Consider the following 8,069-nt stretch of genomic DNA (forward strand, 5'->3'; position numbering starts at 1 on the left):
GAGTATTAGTGAAGCTGTGTGAGATGCACACAGTTCCTTCACATGATCCCCAAAAATGACAATGACCGCCACTGCCAAATCTTACTTAGTACAACATGAGACTCTGAAATCTCAATACCATACACCATGCTCAATGATGTTAAACTATGTTGGTGGTTATTGGACTGCTGATACCCTCTTATATTGTCTTACTGTTGACATGGGTGTTAACCTTTGTTGCCTAGGTTAAGTGTCTGGCATGATACATGGCACAAAACGCCGCACAGTGCACAATAGTGTCTGAGTAGGGACACAGTATGGGAGTAAGCAATTGACATTGACCTCTATCTTGATGTATTGCATGTGTATCCACTTTGGAATCTGTATTTCCTTCCCAGGTAAGTCAAATCAATATTTGTCATTTTTTTCCTTGAACAGTTTATCGGGCACTCTGTAGCTGTGTTTTGATTGTAATGATAGTGGGAGTGTGCCATTGCATTGCTGTCATTGCCAGAAACTGCTTCACAGTGGAACATTCATGATATGTTAGATAGGGAGTTAATTCCACATGCATGGCATCTCACATTTGGTGCACTGTTCAGGTTTTCTTAATGGTGGGATATTGCCTTCTGGAAGTTGTAGTGCTCTCAGTTCACAGTACTTCACATGCCATTCCTAAGGACTGTGGAGCCAGGTGAGTTTAGTGGACATGTGACATGCCAGAGAGGTGTATTTGGACATTTGGACAGAGGGGTGATGAGTGGTTTGTCAATTGAGGTGGGGTAAGTTGGTGAGTGAGCATGCAGGACAAAACAATTTAGTTACATGACTATTGTGGGGACTTACCAGACTCTACTCCCCGAGGTATTCCTGGCAGGCCCTCAGGGTGCAGGATGCACAAGACCTTCTCCTCACAAGATGTGAAAGTAGGGGAAGAAGGTAGGGGGGCCACTGCCAGTTTTGTGGATCGCCAGCTGGTGCCAGGCAGCCATTGAATGTACCTTCCCCCTGAGGTTGTTCCACCCCTTCCTGATGTCCTCCCTTGTGCGTGGATAGCTGCCTTCAGACTTGACCCTGTTGACTATTCTTTACCAAAACTCAATTTTCCTGGCTATTGAAGTTTGCTCGACCCGTGCTCTGGACAGATGTGGCTCCATGACCTTCCACTCATCATCAGTGAAACGTGGGTGTTTTTGTTGGGACATAGTAGTGGTGGTAAAGACGATGAAGTAGTGTTGTAAAAAATATAAAAAATTGCACAGAAAGTTTGTGATGGGGTGTAGGTGCTGTGATATGAGTGGGTGACAGTTGCTGTGTGTTGTGTGTGAAGGTAAATTGTGCATTGTTTATGTTGTGCATGTGTTTGATATTCGTGTGGTGAAATCTGTATAGGTGACAAAAGTTTGCATAGAAAATCTGTGATGGTAATTCCTCCCCAGTGGCTGTGTGTGGCGCTCTGGTTGCAAAGGATTGCGGGTTGTGTAGGGGTGTGTTAAACAGTGGAGTGTGTAGGTGTGTCGAGTGTGTGGATGTGTGTCACATGTGGGATATTCAAACTATCCAATGTGGTGTTGTGTTAAGTGTGATGTCAGTTCAGACTGCTGCAGTTTGCACCGCCAATGGTTTTCCACCATAGAAGTATTGCTGTTGTGATTTGTTGATTGTAATCTGATGGGAGGATTTTTGTCGGGTTGGCAGTGCTGGTGGTGGGACCACCTCTTTTCCGTCCTCCAGTTTCCTGGTGGTTTCAGAAATGTGGCTGTTTTTTGGCAGACTTCACAGTGTAACTCTTAATAAGGTGGTCGGATTACCGCCAACATGGCGGTATTTTGGTGGCTGCCACCGGTCTTTACCAAAGTTGTAAAGACAAAGGCAAAGACAAAGGCTCTGTGTCTGGAGTGATGCAGTCTCCAAACCCAAGTGTCTTCGAATAGTCCATTAGGGGAAGATTTAGGAAAAGTGGTGCTGCGCCTAGTGCTGCACCACTTTCCTTGTGCCCCTTAGCGCCCCCTACTAACACCATGTGTGCACAGGATTTCAAATATGGCGCACCATGGCGCAGGGTACGGGGCAATAGTATACTTTTTTTACCTTACTGATGTACTGTGCTGGAGTGGCGCCAAAATTTTGGCGCTACTTCTGCCGAGTACATAGGGGTCCTTTATAAATAATGGAAGCCCCCTTTTGATGCCTGCTCTGAGCAGGCGTTAAAAGTTTTTAAAAAAAAATGGTGCAAGGAAATGTCTTAGATTTCCTTGCCGCAACTTTTTCAGCCTCCCCAACAGGAGAACGCCCCTTGCATACTTTATGCTTGGTGCAGGCATAATGTGGTGAAAAGGTTTACAAAGTGGCACAAAGCTTGCATTGCGCCACTTTATAAATATGGTGCTGGGGAAATGCCTTGTCAGCGCCGCCCTGGCATAAAAAAAATTATGCCATGGTGGCACTAAGGTGGTGCTACGGGCTCTTAAATCTGCCGCTAAGTTTGCCCTCATTTTGCTGATGGAAAGGTCTTTCTATTAGTAAGTTGTAGTGGTTGGCTACTTCTGTGACCGGGTAGTATAGTGCTATACTTTTTTAAATTTCAAAGGCAAATTGGCTGTTTGTGGACTATTTTACACTCAGTGGAGATTTCTGGAGGTGTCTCAATAGACTTTGATAAAAAAATTATAGTAATAGCTTTGTAATGCTGTGTGGGGGTATGATTTTAGAATGCTTTGAATCATGTCTTGCTCAAAGTCTACGATTATTTTTGGGGGTAATAGTTGTTTGTTTTATTTTTCATATGGTTTAGGTGCTCATATATATTTGTGTTTTGATATTCATCATGTATGGTATTTATCTGAATAAATGGTTTGGGACACATTTTGAAGGCCTCGTCCATCATTCAGGTTTGACTTTGGACTGTTTCATTAAGTTGTGTGCTGTAGAGAATATTAGGGCCCCTATTTATACTTTTTGACGCAAAACTGTGCAAACGCAGTTTTGCGTCAAAAAGAATAGCGTTAGCTTGTGTCATTCCAGAGCGCCAGCTAGGCGCTAAATTTATGGAAATCCACAAGCCAGCACAAAGGGTGGGCTAGCGTAAAAAAAGGACGTTAGCCGGATGGGGTGGCGGTATGGGAGAATGGGGTTTTGCACCAAAAAATGACGTTAGGCTGGTTAGAGGCAAAAAAAAAATGCCTCTGACCAGCCTAGCGTCATTTTCTGATGCAAAACCATCTATACCACATGACTCCTGTCTTATAAAAGACAAGGCTCATGCCCACCACCCCCGTGGCCAGCACAGATGACAAGGGTCCCCTGGGCATGGCCATTGCACCCTGTGCCTTGTAGGGGGGCTCATTTCAGGAACCCCAATTGCACTTCAAAAAGTTTTATAGATACTTACCTCTACTTACCCAACTTACCTGGGATGGGGTCCCCCATCCTCCAGTGTCCCTCTGGTGCGGGTGTTCCAGGGGTTTGGGGAGGGCACATGTGGACCCTTTCCATGGTGTCTGACCATGGAAATGGGTCCATAGGTCCCATAATGCCTGGTCTGACCCAGGTGTTAAACAATGGTGCAAAGCAAACTTTGCACCATTATTTAGCCCCTCCCCCACCCGTGAGTAATTTTAGCACAGGGGATAAATATGGGGCTTTGGAGATAGCACCATGCTTTTGGTTGGGAACGCCTACCTTGCATCTCATTGACGCAAGGTAGGTTCACGCATGTAAAAAATGGTGCAAACTAAAATATTTTGACTTAGACATGTTTAACATCAAATTATAAATATTGTGTTAAGTTTGTGCTGCAGTTGCGTAAAAAAAGACACAAATGCGGCACAAAAAAAAGTATAAATATGGGTCTAAAGGTTTTATTGCGGGTGTAGTGGTCCAAGGACCACCACACTGGCGGTGATGGTCAGACCGCCGCAACTTTGGCATTCCAACCACCACATTACGACCCTGGTGGTGGTACTGCTAGGGGACCGCTGTCTCAGCTGGGAACATTGTTACCGACAGCATGACGGTAGTCTGAGTTTTACTCAGCCAGGACGGCGCTGAACTCAGCACCGCCTGGCTGATTACAACTCCCCTTACCGCCAACCTTGCCATGGTGGTCGGCTAGCAGTAATAGTGTGCTGGGGGCCCCTCTGACCAGCAACATTGGAATGCGCACTGTCTCCTGTACACACAGTACGCTTTCTGGAGGTGCTGGTCGGCCCCCTCTGTGCTATGGTATAGGACTCGCCTCCCTTAAGGGAGCCAAGTCCTATATCGTAGCACTGTTTCTTCCAGACTGACCAACGGGAACTCTCTATTACAATGTTTCCACTGGTCAGCCCAGCTGGAATAATGTAATAGTGTGGGGGCCACCACCGGTATGATGGTGGTGCCCCTTCCCGCGGCATTGGTTGTCAGCTGGTCCGACTGCCAATGTCCACATAAGGCCCTCAGTTTCGTTTCTCATTATTTAGGTTGTCATAGAAAAGGAAAGGTTCCTCATTATGTGTAATTGTTAAATGTTCAGATACGTCTATGTCTTGGCGTCTTCTAACGGCAGATAGGGTATCACTGGTAGCTTTTTTTAGTTTATGCAAATAAATATTTTAAAGTGGGGATAAATGATAGTTGCGCTATTATGTGTTCGGAGACTCTAGTGAATTTATCTTTAAGGATTTTGCTTGTGGGCTTCTGGGAGCTAGTGCTTGCTGCTCTTACACCCTGCAATATTTCTCTAACTACTATTTCTGTCACATTTGACAGCTGGTTAGGCTCTATTACATGAACTGCATCATCTATTGTAGTTGCCCTCATACAGCATGCATTAGAGTAACATTTAGTACATTTCCAGTTTATAGTCTCTGTTGGTGCACTTTCTTGACTGTAGTTGCAGTCCATGTGATTTAGCAACTGTTTTCCTTTATGTAAAGCCATACATTTTGCAGCCTCTGTCATTGTATCTGTAAGTAGTGTAATAGTACAAATATTTATTATTATAGTTTGGCTGTTGCACATTTGCCAGTAACGTAAACCATGCAATTTGTTTTATTTTGTATTCCTACATGTATTCTCTGTTGAAATGTTATGCATGTTTTTGAAGCTTCTCCATTGAGAGTTTTCTAATGTGGAGCAGGTAATTTCTTTTTTGTTGACAAAAATGATGCAAGTTGAATTTTAAATGGTACTTTGTAGTTGTAGAGGTTCAAGTTGTTAGGTTTTTTTTGCCCACTATTTGAGTAAGAGTAAAACGTATTATTTATTTATGTACACTTACTTTCTCATATCTTTTTGCTGGTTTGTGATAGTTGGTATTTTCTGACAATTTATTGCTTTTAAACATGCAGATTTTTTCTTTTTTAAACTCTAAGTAAAAAGATAAATGTTGGAGAGTATGTTAATATTTATTTGCTAATTTATTTTTAATAACAGTTATGTTTTTATTTAAATATAATTATTACTTACTGTTAAGATGTGTATATTTGTCCTTTAATGGTTTGTTTAGAAAATCAGGCAGAGTATCCTCGTCTTGCAGTTTTTGGTGTTTTTGAAGTACTTAATTGTTTAAATTAGTGTGTCTTTTATATTGTTGATTTAATTGTTTGTTTGATTGTATTGGTTAAAGTTCTTAGTAGTCTAATTTAATCAGCAAGTTTAGTACAATTTGATTTTTTTTATCAGTTAAGTCATTTAATGGTAAGCACTAATTTAGGTTTTATTTTTGATGTTTGATATATAGTTTTATATTTTTGGACATGATATTTATATATTTAGTAATATGCATATTGGTGTATAAATGTATGTAATTAATGTTAATGTTTTAGTTTTTTATGTGATATATTTTAGATATTCGGTGCCATATGTACAATCACAAAATATTAATGAAAATAACTCTCCTATCTAAATAACTAGAGAAAAAAATATATTATAAAATACAACTCAAACATACGACAATTACCTTTAATACTATATCAAATAAAGCCAAAAATAACAACCTAATCCTAATCTTAACATGACAGATATCATCCAAAAAAGTTATATATATCTAAATAACACCACAACATAGACTTTTACAGACGACAATCTAGACATCATATACCAAAATATATTTAAAAAAAAAAACACACTAAGACCAAATCTCAAAACAAACAAACAACAAATATTAAATTTTACAAATAATTTCATCAATATAATACATGTATCAACATCAAAATTCAATGTAATAATCCATATATAACAATTTTGTAAATCTTATCCACCAAATTTATATACATTTACAATCTGCCTATATTCTATAGATCACCAAAAGGTATATCAAAGTCCCTTCATATAACAAATCCTTCATACAAATCTTTCAAAGAGTTCTTTAAACAGCCAAAAGCTTTATGGTTCTTAAAGATAGCACAAGATCAACCATGCCGTCTATTCCCCAAATGATCCGAATATAATGATCAGTCAGTCATTAGATTTATAAAATGTAGGTATGCCATTGTCCTCTATGGTACTCCATTGCCAACGCGTGTTTCAGTGGATTTAGACTTTCTAATGTATTTATAATCCCACAGCCACCTTCTTCAGGGCATGTGTACATAGAAAAAGCACCAACGACAAAATATTTCATCTCTGTCAAAAAAATATACAAAGAAAATATTAATCAATAATATGAACATCTGTGTAACATCTGTGTTGTAAATTACAATTAAAAATAAAATTCAATATCTTCTAATGATGACCAAGATAAAGAATGAGTAGACGTGGGTACCCATACCTTCACATACTAAAAAAAACAAAGAAGATATAATGTAAGAGTAAAAGAAAAGAAACAGAATGAAGATTAGACTACTAAACCATCCACAGTGAAATCAATACCAAATAAAAACACAAATAAATACCAACACCAAAACAGGCATGTGAATCCCCTCAAAGGAACACAAATTAATAAAAACACCGAAGTGAACACATGGATACCCCAAGAGAAACACCAATAACAAGCTGATTTATCATACCTGGTGGGGTTTCACCCTTCAGGATTATGTTTAATATATACTCCTTCGTCACTCTATAACAAAGTCATAAATATTAACTACCTAGGGCCAAGAAAGGGTAAAAACCACTCAACAGGGAAACTAATCATGGTCTACCTTTACAGTAAGTTAATGGCAACAAAATTTGCCAGCAGGACATGACTAATGGTTAAAAGTTCAAAGAAAAAATGGCTTGCGTATGTCACATCGAAATCATGTATGCTTACGATAAAGTTAACAAGTCTCTGCAAGCCCAGAATCTTGTGAGTTTGTTCAAGCCCGCACAATCGGGGAACTGCTTCATATCTATTCATCATATTAATGAAATAGCCGGCGCCTTGATGTTAAAGACGGTGCTCAAAAGTCAAAATCAACACAAATTCACAAGCCGATTCAACGTTGAATCATGTACTCTAGGCCCAGCGTAAATTGCGGTGCCTGAGTTCTGCAATAAAAAAAACTACAAAGAGTACATTTCTAAGTTGTAGCACTCACCTAATAATGAAAAGGTGATCGAATCTCCCGCTATACGAATGAAAAACATCATGGAAACAGCGAGTGTTCACTACACTGCCCATTTTATAGCAGCTCGAGAATCACGCTGCAGGAGAAGACCAAACATAGAGAAAGGACTATTCAAGTATAAGGGCTAACATATACCAAAAACGGTGTCGGCCATTTTGAAAGAGGAAAATCGTCTACCCCTAATAGTAGCAACATAACTCATCACAAATCCCGTAGTGATTAAGGGAATTATAAAGATTATCTTTAAGAATACCAAGGTGAATATATTACCTCTATGGCATTTCAAAGGACGGACATCCAAGATATCCCATGCCCATATCAGAAAAACATAGTGGTTCAGTTGAAACCTTCTATAGGGTATTCTGCCAAGGTATTTCCTCATTCAATCCCTTACGGAATGTATCTAAATAGAAAATCCAAAAAACTTCACATTTTTTTCTCTCCTTATCTATGTCATAACCACTTTTAGGGACGATCTTCTCTAATATCGTCCATCTGATGTCATTCTCTTTGTGATTATATTCTGTCCAATGGGCGAATAGAGGAGCGTATTAT

The 8,069-nt window shown here is 39.6% G+C and overlaps 1 long non-coding RNA gene across 2 annotated transcripts; it reads right to left on the minus strand.

The window, feature by feature from the left end:
• Positions 1–6,327: 6,327 nt before the first annotated feature.
• On the minus strand, positions 6,328–7,588 carry LOC138260735 (uncharacterized). Of its 2 annotated transcripts, XR_011198949.1 has the most exons (3): positions 7,485–7,582; positions 6,972–7,024; positions 6,328–6,588 (listed from the first exon to the last, which is right to left on the minus strand). It is a non-coding gene; the product is annotated as an uncharacterized lncRNA (long non-coding RNA). The 2 variants fall into 2 exon arrangements; XR_011198950.1 differs by lacking the exon at positions 6,972–7,024 and having other exon boundaries at positions 7,485–7,588.
• Positions 7,589–8,069: the final 481 nt, after the last annotated feature.

Source organism: Pleurodeles waltl, chromosome 10, assembly GCF_031143425.1.
Source record: "Pleurodeles waltl isolate 20211129_DDA chromosome 10, aPleWal1.hap1.20221129, whole genome shotgun sequence".
NCBI lineage: Eukaryota > Metazoa > Chordata > Amphibia > Caudata > Salamandridae > Pleurodeles > Pleurodeles waltl.